Source organism: Symphalangus syndactylus, chromosome 9 (assembly GCF_028878055.3).
Source record: "Symphalangus syndactylus isolate Jambi chromosome 9, NHGRI_mSymSyn1-v2.1_pri, whole genome shotgun sequence".
NCBI classification, from domain to species: Eukaryota; Metazoa; Chordata; class Mammalia; order Primates; family Hylobatidae; genus Symphalangus; species Symphalangus syndactylus.
In genome coordinates, this window is record NC_072431.2 from 114,025,818 (window position 1) to 114,038,839 (window position 13,022).

Sequence of the window (13,022 nt, forward strand, 5' to 3'; positions counted from 1 at the left end):
TGAGCCATGATTGCACCCCTTTACTCCAGCCTGGGTGACAGAGTAAGACCTGTCTCCATCCTTACCACTCACCAAAATAATACAGAGTATTTTCACTGTACATTTTCTACATTTAGATGCACAAATCAAATACTTACCTTTGTGTTACAATTGCCTGCAGTATTCAGTACAGTAACATGCTTACACATTTGCAGCCTAACAGCAATAGGTTATGTCATGCAGCCTAGGTGTGTGGTAAGTTATACTATCTGGGTTTGTGTAAGTGCTCTCTATGATGTTCACACAAGGTCGAAATTGCCTTTGAATGCATTTCTCAGAATGTATCCCCATTGTAAAGCAACTTATGACCATATATAAAACTATAGCAATCATGGTATATATATGTAAAAAATATATATATAATATATATATATATTCATTAAGTATAAAAAATTCTGAGCTTTCATGACTCAAAAATGCCTTTTTTTCTCCTTCAGAGGAGTATGGTATCCCTCCACTCTCTTAACAAAGGAAATTTGGGTATCGGCCCATATGCTCTTGACTCCATCAAAATATGTGGAAAAGAGGAAGAGGAACTCTGCTGTGCCAGAGACCAGTAGGTCTTTCTGTGCTTTCTTCCATTCAGCTTTCACAACAACTTTTCTACGTAGACATGTTAAGCCCATTTGACAGGTAAGAAAACTAAATTTTAAGTTAATTTTAAAAATTTGATCATTAATTAGATGGAGCCAACACAAAAGCGCCAATCTCTCTACTCAACATTTGTTTATTTTCTCTCAGAAATTTTATGTGAAGTTAATACCCAAATGCTACCATTCACTCTTCCTTTCTTTGTTTTGTTTTATGGAAATAATTCATTGAATAATAACTAAGAGCAAACTAATAATTCCCTTTCTCATCTTTCACCTCATTCCTTCATCACCCAGTGCAGGCTGTCTGGTGAAAACTGTTTTACAAAACTTGGTTTCAGCTCAAAATATAACTATGCAAGTCTTTCACGCCTTTTTCTCTGATTTTACACTGTCAAACATTGCAAAGGAGATACAGCCTAATCTGTCTTCAGTAAAAGGCATGGAAAGCTTGGAACAGACGTGGAAATAGTACATGGATCTGTATCACTGTGGTAAAATATAGCCAGTGAGTGGCCTGGGCCATGAACTATTTTATATATAGAGTCACATACATGTACAATAGATCATAAATGTATAGTTTATGCATGTGTGTGTATCTATATATAATCTTTAGTGTGTGATATGGTTTGGCTCTGTGTCCCCACACAAATCTCACCTTGAATTGTAATAATCCCCATGTGTCATGGGAGGGACCCAGTGGGGAGTAATAGAATCATGTGGGTGAGTTTTTCCCTGTGCTGTTTTCATGATAGTGTATAAGTCTCATAGGATCTGATGGGTTTATAAGAGGGCAGTTGCTCTGTACACACCCTCTTGCCTGCTGCCATGTAAGATGTGACTTGCTCTTCCTTGCCTTCCTCCATGATTGTGAGGCCTCCCCAGTCATGTGAAACTTGTGTCAATTAAACCTCTTTCCTTTATAATTACCCAGTCTCAGATATGTCTTTATTAGCAGCAAGAAAATAGACTAATACAGTAAATCTGTACCAGGTAGTGGGGCACTGATGTAAAGATACTTGAAAACATGGACGCAACTTTGAAACTGGGTAACAGGTAGAGGTTGGAACAGTTTGGAGGGCTCAGAAGAAGCTAGAAAAATGTGGGACAGTTTGGGAACTTCCTTAGAAACTTGGAGGGCTTAGAAGATAGGAAGATGTGGGGAAGTTTGGAACTTCCTAGAGACTTATTATTATTGAAAGGCTTTGACCAAAAGTCTGATAGCAATATGGACAATAAGTTCCAGGCTGAGGTGGACTTAGATGATGAGGAACTTTTTGGGAACTGTAGTAAAGGTCACTCTTGTTCTACAAAGAGACTGGTGCCATTTTGTTCCTGCCCTAGGGATCTGTGGAACTTTGAACTTGAGAGAGATGATTTAGGGTATCTGGTGGAAGAAATTTCTAAGTAGCAAAGCATTCAAGAGATGACAGAGCATAAAAATTTGGAAAATTGGCAGCCTAACAATGCAGTAGAAAAGAAAAACCAATTTTCTGGGTAGATGTTCAAACCGGCCACAAAAATTTGCATAAGTAATGAAGAGCCAAATGTTAATCACGAAGACAATGGAGATAATGTCTCCAAGGCATGTCAGAGACCTTCCTGACAGCCCTTCCCATCACAGGCCTGGAGGCCTAGGAGGAAAAAATTAATGGTTTATGGTTCAATGGGCCCAGAGCCCCCCTGCCGTGTGGCCTAGGGAATTGGTGCCCTGCATCCCAGCTGCAGTTATAAGGGGCCAACGTACAGCTCAGGTTGTGGCTTCAGAGGGTGCAAGCCCCAAGCCTTGGCAGCTTCCATGTGCTGTTGAGCCTGTGGGTGCCCAGAAGTCAAGAATTGAGGTTTGGGAACCTCCACTTAGATTTCAGATGATGTATGAAAAAACTTGGATGTCCAGGCAGACGTGTGCTGCAGGGGTGGAGCCCTCATGGAGACCCTCTGCTAGGGCAGTGTGAGAGGGAAATATGGGGTGGGAGCCCCACACAGAGTCCTCAGTGGGGCACTATCTAGTGGAGCTATGAGAAGAGGGCCACCATCATCCTCCAGACCCCAGAATGGTAGTTCTAACATGCATGCACCATGCACCTGTAAAAGCCACAGATACTGAATGTCATACCATGAAATGCAGCCAGGAGTGGGGCTGTACCCTGCAAAGCCACAGGGGTGGAGCCACCCAAGGCCATGGCACCCTACATCTTGCCTCAGCATAACTTGGATGTGAGACATGGAGTCAAAGGAGATCATTTTGGAGCCAAGTGTAACTTGGATGTGAGACATGGAGTCAAAGGAGATCAATTTGGAGCTTTAAGATTTGACTGCCCCACTGGATTTAAGACTTGCTTGGGGCCAGTAGTCTCGTCATTTTGCCCAATTTCTCCCATTTGTAACAGGTGTGTTTACTCAGTGCCTGTACTCCCGTTGTATCTAGGAAGTAACTAACATGCTTTTGTTTCTACAGGCTCATAAGTAGAAGAGACTTGCCTTGTCTCAGATGAGACTTTGGACTGTGTGTGGACTTTTGAGTTAATACTGAAATGAGTTAAGACTTTGGGGGACTGTCGGGAAGGCATGATTGTGTTTTAAAATGTGAAACGGAAATGAGATTTGAGAGAGACCAGGGGCAGAATCATATGGTTTGGCTCTGTGTCCCCATCCAAAACTCACCTTGAATTGTAATAACCCCTATGTATCATGGGAGGGACCCAGTGGTAATTGAATCACAGGGGCAGGTTTTTTCTTGTGCTAAGTCTCACGAGATCTGATAGTTTTCTAAAAGGGCAGTTCCCCTGCACTCACCCTCTTGCCTACCGCCAGGTAAGATGCTATTTGCTCTTCGTTGCCTTCAACCGTGATTGTGAGGCCTCCCCAGTCATGTGGAACTGTGAGTCAATTAAACATCTTTTCTTTATAATTACTCAGTCTTATTAGTCTGTTCTCAGGCTGCTAATAAAGACATACCTGAGACTGGGTATGTCTTTATTAGCAGCCTGAGAACAGAAAAATACAGGGTGTTTTAAATATATTTTAAAGAGGAATTTTCTGAACATTTAAATATGTACTAAAATCAACCGCCATAATTGTTTAATGTGGTTACTTGTGTGTTGTTTAATTTTGCTTTTAGAATATTATGCAGTGGTTTCATGATTTGGTCCCCCAAAAGGGAATTAAATAGTAGCTTTAAATCTATGATGAAAGAATTTCTAATGGAAAATTTCAGACAAATCTTTTATAGGTCACATTATCCCCACTGCAACTATAGCTTGCACAACGAACAGTGTGAAATAATAACTTTTCAAGACAATTACAAGATTTTCTAAGTTCTTTCCAATTTCAGTCTTTCTGAAATAAAATGCTGAAATAATACCTGCATATTTTCCAAGAAATGGGGAGAAAGAAAGGGGGCCCTTCATCAACAGCTACCAGCAACAGCAGTACAGATATCCCAAAGCCAGGGCAAGCATCTGATTCATAAAATTGAATCACTTGTAAATCAGTAGTGAAGTGTCAGGTCCTCAAATAAGTTGGAGGATTTATTTTAATGAAAGAATGGCTGTAAAGAAGCATTTACAACTGAAATGGGGATGGAAGTAATTAAGAGATATTTTGAAAACAGAAGAATAAATGAAGGAATTAGGTAGGGCTAGAATGTTAATAGGAGGGGGGTTAAGAAACCCAGATCCAGATAATTTGTCTTCTTGCTAGGCTAACTTATGTATTTTTTTAAGGCAGCATTCTGTTGAAAATACTATGGTAAACATAAATATTTCTTCAAATGACATGATAATGACTTCTGGAATCAGATGTCAAATATAAAAGTAAGATCACATTTAAAAGTTAACAGAAAATAGAAAATTTTATAGTGCCAGATTGAATATAATCTTTGAAATTTTTAAATGCTACAGTACAGAAACAAAGTATGTCAGGTTGTTTAGCAGTAAAACATCAAAATTACAAAAACTGAAATGTTTGAGGGGTGATTTAAAGTTCCATTGGCTTGCATTTTAATATTTTGTTACTTTAACTTAAATTTGACTATCTTTTTCTGGCCTAAATAAAATTCTTGCTTTAAACACCTTTAACAGTTGCCACAATTCTTTGTGGTTGTAAATTGTATTGTGCTTTTTGTTCACTTTTAATTTTATATAGTTCATATTCCAGAATAGATGTTAACTCCTATGAGAATAAAACAAATAGGTAAAATTTCCAGATTTTTGTAACCATGGGGGAAGCATCAGTTAGGAATCTTCAGGTGACCAAAAGACAGATCCAAGTATACCTAAACAGAAAAACAAAAGGAAAAAAAAAATGTGTTGGCTCACTTAAACCATTCAAACAGATTTTTTTTTTTTTCAGATGACACTAGATTTAGGGCTTAAAATATTTGATCGAAACTCAATTTTTCTGTTCCCATTTTTTTTTTTTTTTTTTTTTTGAGACGGAGTCTCACTCTGTCAGCTAGGCTGGAGTGCAGTGGCACAACCTCGGTTCACTGGAACCTCCACCTTCTGGGTTCAAGTGATTCTCCTGCCTCAGCCTCCCGAGTAGCTGGGACTATAGACGCATGCCACCACACCCAGCTAATTTTTGTATTTTTAGTAGAGATGGGGTTTCAACATATTGGTCAGGCTGGTCTTGAACTCCTGACTTCATGATCTGCCCGCCTCGGCCTCCCAAAGTGCTGGGATTACAGGCTTGAGCCACCGCACCCAGCCTCTCTCCCCATTTTTAAGTTTAGCATATCTCACTGGTGAGGTTTAAGCTGGTTCTCAGCTCACGATTGCAGAACTATAGGCTTTACTTTTCAGTTCCAGAAGAAATAGCTAGAATATATTTTCCATGGATAATAACAACAAACAAAACCCCTCTTTTCTTCTCATTGCTCTTACTGTGATTGTGTTCCTGTCTCTAAACTAATTATTTTAGCTAGGAGATGTATAATAAGAGAACTGGTAGACCTAGTTCACGTGTACTATACCTCAGCTAAGCAAGTAGATTACCTAGCCTCAAACACAAGTGCTAAGAATGGTGAGACAGGGTGGCCCCATAGAGATGCTAGGTTCAGTTACCAAAAAAGAGTGAGTAGATTCTGTATGCATGGAAAATTTGTCTTCTGCAGAAAAAATATAATTATATAATTGCTTATGTATTATATGATTACATATGCATTATGTAATTATGTATATAATTAAACATATATATATCTATGTATGAGTGTGTGTGTGTGTGTATTCTGAACTAAGGCAGCTTGGGGAAGAATTCCAAAATGTGCATGATAGTGTGTTTGATAAGAGAAATTAAGGTTGAGATAGTAGGCTTGGCTCAGATTGTGGACAGGTTTGAATGCTAGGCTGAAGATTTGAAACATGATATTTTCGTTGGACAACAATAAATGAGGATTGCTCAAAAGAGTATCTTGTACATTAGATACTTCTTCCTAATTCTTATTAAGATATATAGCAATAAAGATGCTATGTAAATGTGGCAGCTACTCTGTGCCTGGGGAATGTTTCGTATGTGATTTTTTTTTCAACCTAGTGAGGTGAATTAGAATAGTCACTTTAAAGGAAACTGAGTCTCAAGAGAAATTACATAATTTGCTTATTTCATGTGAATAGAGAAATTAGCCATTCCTTACTCTGTGTTCCCAAAGCACCCTGAAGGGATTCCCAACTGAGTGCCTATAAATTTTAACTGACATATATCAGAATATACTTTAAGGCATAAGAGACAGATTAATCAGGATACTTTTCCTAGGGAAACAAAAACATAAAATCAACTCCTGGAAATCTAAGAACATGTTTATCATGGCATTGTTAGGACAAAATCTTCACACATACTGGGAACATTTTCTAAACTTTCTCCCCAAAACACAGGGTTGTATACTATCGGTTCTATCAGGTCTTAAAAACAGCAGAAACTTTTAACCTGAGCTGGTTAGTCTCCTCATTATTACAGAGGGATGCAGCTAGAGGCATAGATACATAGAGACTGTTCTCTAAATATTTTCCAGGTTGAATTACAAGCTACTTCTATGCTTCCATTTATTTTATTGTCCTTTCTGCTGGCAACCCAATTCATTTATTTGATAATTATAATCAATAATTCTGTTGTATTATAGTGTATTATATTCATTGCCCATGTCATAGTACTCTGCTTTCTTTTCTTACTTGGTTGCAATTTCTAGTGGTCAGTAAATGTTTATTGCACGAACTCCTGACTGTTGAAGAAATCTTTCATTCTACAATGCCTCAGCTAACTTTCACCTTAGTTTTTAACTTGGAGTTGGGGACTAACATAAACAAAATTTTGCTGATAATTTAATAAAATCCATATAAATATATTTACTTCTTAATTACATAGAGTTTTACTTCATTCATTCTTTTTAAGAGCTCAATTGGGTTGAATCAAGTTTTCATTTAAGTTACGCACAGAAACATCATGTATAGGTTCTTGAAAACTGTCATGTTAAGTAAAATGATCTATAACGAAACCATTTCTTTTTCTCGTCAACATGATAACAAAGCAATGTTGAACAAAACGTTATTAGAGGATCTGCTGTATGTAATTTCACTTAGTTTCCAAGAACGTATCATTAAGTGAGGACTTACTGTAAGAGTAACTGTGTTGTAACTTACTGTATTGCAAGGTTGGTTAAGTGAGAACTTGTTGTATCTTGCGTTCTTTAACCTAATGAGATTACTGGAAAGCCATTTATTTCTTTGTTTTTTAAGTTTTAGAGTCCATACCTAGTTGTTGTAAAGTTTTAAGCACAAAAAATTGAGGTTGAAAGTATGTTTTTGCTAATCAAAGTATGAGTATTAACATATGTTGAATGGAATTTAAGCCTTAGTTTCTTGAAACTTAAAATATGGGTAACAACAGTACTTTTGCTATAGATTTGCAATAAAGTTTAGTATAATGTTTTTATAGCACTTAATTTAGATTTGGCATATGGTAGATACTCCTCAAATGGGAGGTATTAATTTTGTAGTACTTAAGGCAAAACAATCAAAAGTTAAAGAATCATGAAAATAGGAATTACCTATTTATCATAAATAGGAATTATCTATTTAAATAATGTACAAAGACTTCACAATTTCTTTAAAAAGTTACTTTCTCCAGGTTTTCATTAACTATATGTAATAATTAGAGCCCATTTCATCAGACCTGTGTTAAAAATCTTTACTCATTTAAATTTATTATTTTCATTTTAATATTCATTCATTTGAGTATTTACTGAGGCATTGCTATAAATGCTGAGGAAATGAATGTTCTGTATCTGGAGCTTTCATTCTAGTTTGAAGAGAAAAAGCATGAATTCAGTAAATAAGCATATCATATATTAAGTTAGGAGGTGATAACTACAATACAGTGACATAAAGCAGGATAAGGGAGATGGAGTGTGCTATCTTCAGAATCTGTCGAATCAGACCAAGTCTATTTTTTCAGTTTCTAATGAGGTTCTACTCCTTAGAATGTGAAGTTTTGTTTCCTCTATCCTAAATTGGTGATACTATGTTTCCTATTACTTATATTCTGAGATGCAAAATCTGGGCATTCTACCAACCGGCATAACTTTCTTCTGCTCTTGCTAATGGTCCTGGCTTGCACTAAAACAGTGTGAATAGTGCAGAGACTATGTCCACTCTCTGCCGGTTTGGCATTGCTGATGGCCATTGTAGCTCTCAGGATGCTAGAGAGTGTACAAAACCTCAGTTATAGCATGTGCCCATAACTAGCCCTCTGAAGAGCTAATAAAAACACCTAATGTTCCTTGAGACATTTTCTTTATAACAGCACTTCTTTCTTACACGCTTTATAAACTCATTCAATTATGAATAAGACAATCACATTTATAATGACAGTTTAACAGATGTGGAAACAGAGATACACAGAGTTACAACGTGGCATGCCCAGGCCACACACTTACCAAACAGGTCCAGTAAGAATTGGAATTGAGGAATTCTGCCTCCAGAATTCACCAAGGTTGAAGTAGGTTATTCCTCAGAACTCTTCAAAAGTACAGATCAGAATATTCTGTTGGCTTACCCCAGTCGATCACAATAGGTCACACTTCAGTCCCCTAACATTTGGTCTTCTGCCTTAAACATCCTTAGCTGTGGTATGTATTGTGATTTAAGGTAAAGTGTCTTCTTTTAGAAAATAGTCTCAAGGTTGTAAGGGTCAGTCTTCAAAGTTGCCTTCGTTTTTCATGACTAAACACAGCCTTTAATATCTCAGTTTGCAGCATTAGCATTCAGAAATGACTCTCCTCATCGATTTGAAGGAACAAGCAGAAGGGATTTACCTTTGTAGTTAAGTGGCCCCTCCTGGTGAATTTCCAAAACCAGTAGCAATCCCTGGATCTAAAAACAATAATAATAATTTTCCAAAAATGCCAGAGTAAAGTCCTTTACTAAAAAGATACACAAACAAGCAGGTAAACAAAAATAAATATTTTTCTTACCAGTAAACCACTCCCCCATAGGCACATGTAAGAAAATAAAAACAATTTTCAACCTTGGTATAATATTGGTGTAAGACATTACAGATTAAGAGAAGTTTAAAGAGCAGAGACACTTTTGTTCCTTCTGATTTGTATTATCTGGAATCAGATTGAATAATTAATATTCTTTGGTGTAATTGCAAAATTTTGTTTTATCTGAGAAATTTTGCTAAATGGAACATTACTGAATTTCTAAATCCATGTCAAAAACCTTCTCCATGAGAAAAAGATATATATGATACTACAGAAATGTATACAAAAAGAAAATGATTAATATTAGTTTTCTTGGGTTGACAACATCAATACATTTACAATATGAGACAAGTTTAGCTTCAAATAGTTTAAAAAATGAAATAAAACATGACCAAAAGGTGAAATTCCAAAGCTTGTGAATATGGCTCCAATTTGGTAATTATCCTAAACTCATTGAAAATGTATAACTGACTATCATGCTCTGGGAATTCCATTTTCTCCTTAAACTTTTAGAACGTTGGCTTTCCTGCATGCATTTCTCATTCTAGGGCCAACCTGCAAAAACAGTTAAGAGACAGGTGTTTTGTATTGTGCCAATTTAATAACAGGTAAAATAATCAGATAATGCAAATATTCAAGGAGTAAAAGTGAAAGGAAGTGTGAACAATCAACAAGATAACTGCTGTCACTCTTGACATTTGCAATTCTTAGACTCAAGGGGGCACCAATTAACACCTGAAGATAAAATTTAAAAACCCACTTAAAGGATATTATATGGTAATGAAGAGACTTGTTATAGAGCCGGGAGTACCAGTAGCCTCATGACCCAAAACAAGATGACTGCCATTATCCTGATACTGTACCTCATGCAATTAGCAGAAGTACCAATTAGTCCCTAGAAATGGCAGATCAGGTATACTTTCAGTTTTTAAATAGCTGAATGAATTGGAAAAGACAGAGAAAGAACTGACATATTGCAGTATAAAGCTGCATAAAGCAGATTTAGACATAAAACAGATTCTTATTACAATTTCAGAAAATGAGAAACTAAAGTTTAAAAATAACTGTTTTAACAAGTTTTTTTTAAGTCTCTAGTAAACTATGATCCTACATTTCTATGACTTCCTTTTCCATGTAAATTTTGGCCTCATTTTATAAAATGACATTTAATTCCGATTATGTGATTTTGGCTTCAGTTTACGAGTTCTAATATCACACTCTATGGTGGAGTAATTGTATTCTGAAACTAAAAGAATGGCAAAACATGATAAGACATTATAACATATTATAATTCTACTAGATTATTATTTGGTGAGGGTATACAAATCAAGATAGGCCAATTGCTCTAAAATCAATCGCAAATTTTAATAGCTTAATATAATAAAAGTTGATTTCTCAGCTGGGCAAAGTGGCCCATACCTGTAATCCTGGTACTTCAGGAGGCCAAGGAGGGTAGATCACTTGAGCCCAGGAGTTTGAGATCAGCCTGGGTAACATGGCGAAACCTCATCTCTACAAAAAATTTTAAAATTAGCCAGGTGTGGTGGCACACACCTGTAGTCTCAGCTATTCAGGAGGCTGAGGTGGGAGGATGGCTTCAGCCTAGGGGGGATGGTTGCAGCAGTGAGCCAAGACCACAACACTGCACTCCAGCCTGGGCAACAGAGGCAGACCTTATCTCAAAAAAAAAAAAAAAAAAGTTTATTTCTCACTCATATCATAGTCCAAAATAGTCCAAATCAATATACTTTTTTTTTTTTTTTTAACATAGAATTGTTTTGTTCATACAGAAGGCAAAGGAATCTAGGATAGCTGCAATTTTTAGACTCAATCAACTTAGGGGTTGGTGGTATCAATTGGTGAGGTAAGGAATATTGAAAGGGGCAAAGAATTTAAACTTGTGCCCCTTGGCATTTGGATGAGATAGTTACAGATTTAACAAAAAGACTTCACCGGGGGTACCCAAGATGACACTGGCCATAATCATTAAAATACCCAAAGGTAGAAAGTCTTATGGAGGAATTTCTTTTTAATGATGGGCTTAAATCTTATAAGTATAAAAAGGAATGTCTTATTAAGGAGATTCTCAATGGAGGTGCATGATCCTTGGTATAGTGAAAAGTAACCCTTCTATAGCTCTGTGGCATAAGGGATAGTTCTACTTCATGATCAAAGCTTGCAGTCTCCTTTCTGTCTTATGGAGAGCTCCAATTTAGCAGAAGAGACATGTGTTATTAACCAACAATGTGGACAATGACAAAACTGAAGTAATAAATTCAAAAAAGTTGAATTGGATACCTTCATTACAAAAATGACGTTTGAGCATTCAATAGGAGTTCATTTGGGAGGGACAGAGTAGATAATATTAATTAATACTTTAAAAGCTAAAATTTTATACATATAAATATTATACAATTTTTAAAAATTACTCTATCCTGTTAATAACATTTGCTACTTTTCTTTGAAATCTTTTTGTTTTCCTCACCATTTTAAATAATAATCTTATTGCTTTATTTAGTAGTCTGACAGTTGTCCATGTATGTGGGTAGATTAACAGAATATTATTTATAAGAGTTTGCTCCTGTGAATATGTCACAGTGTCACACAAGCTTTTATAATGCCGGCATATGTGCAATGGTGATAGCATATGATATTAAATGTAACATATATAAATTTATTTTGCAAAGCGATTTGCAGAGAAGGTGAAGTGTCAAGAGGGAGTGATGGAGTACTAAACCTTACTTTTTGGGTACCATGACTTTCATAGTTTGCATATTTTCTCCCTCTGTGCTGCATTTGTGATATTTTTTCAGATCTATATTTCAGTTTATTACTTATCTTGAGGATTCTTTGATGCATTGTTTAATATTGTGGTATATTTATAATTTTACTCATGTTTTTCTTATGTTGAAGTAGTATCTAGATATCTTTCAAATTTGGCTGAGCATTTTTATGGCTCTTTCTTCATTATCCTGCTGTTGTTTTCCATTTCTATCTTTTTATACAATTGAATATTATTTATAAATATTCTAAATCTGATAATTCCAATACTTGAAGTCTTTATTGAGCTGATATGGTTTTCAGTTGTTTCTATTTCATTTGTGGGGCCTTATTTCCTTCTGCTTTTATAATTTTGACTCTATGAACTGAGGTTTTTGAGGTGTGAGTTTAGTGTGTGAATTTCTCCAAAGAGGATTTGTGCTTTCTTCTGCTAGGGGCCAAGGGACACTATCCGTCTAGTACTGCTTTAAAATCAACTTTCCATTTTGAATTATTTATTTCAGTGTAAGCAACAAATGTAAATTTTAGGCTGCAGACCCTTATAAGGATCAGATTGTGAGTATGAATTCTGAAAAGAGACTTTGAGGTGTGCATTTTTTCTCTTTCTTCTTCATCTTTTCCTTTTCCTCTTGTTTCTTCTTCCCCTCGTTTTCCTCCTTCTTCCATCTCCAGGTATGAAAAGAACAGGATTATTTCCAGCTCCCTTGGTGAGATTTTATGCCTGTGTCTATTACTCTCCCTATATTAATTAACTCTAGGTTTTCTCTTATCCCTGCTAGATGGTGCTTGGAAAACCAAATTTAAAGTTACAGGGCATTGGAAAATGCCTTCAAAATGATAAGTAGCTTCAGAAACACTCTTACCTCTCTTAGTTCCTGTTCTCAGTTTTTTCTGTTCATTTGTTTTGTTTGTTTTGTTTTCTCAGCTATAAAAATTCCTTACTATGTTGCCTGCTTGGCAATTAATTTTCAAAAGAAAATCTTATATTTTAACCAGAATTATTAGATGTTTTCTACAGGAAGAGCAGTCAGAATATATCGATTATATAGTCTACTACAAAAAAGAAAATGTGAAAGACAAAAACTTGAATTTTATTTGTTTATTTGTTTGTTTGTTTATTTATTTATTTATTT

The 13,022-nt window shown here is 35.9% G+C and overlaps 1 long non-coding RNA gene across 1 annotated transcript; it reads right to left on the bottom strand.

Moving 5' to 3' along the window:
- Nucleotides 1-4,148: 4,148 nt before the first annotated feature.
- On the bottom strand, nt 4,149-8,995 carry LOC134731384 (uncharacterized). Its single transcript, XR_010113608.1, has 2 exons — nt 8,560-8,995; nt 4,149-4,905 (listed from the first exon to the last, which is right to left on the bottom strand). It is a non-coding gene; the product is annotated as an uncharacterized lncRNA (long non-coding RNA).
- Between the last annotated feature and the right edge of the window lie 4,027 nt (nt 8,996-13,022).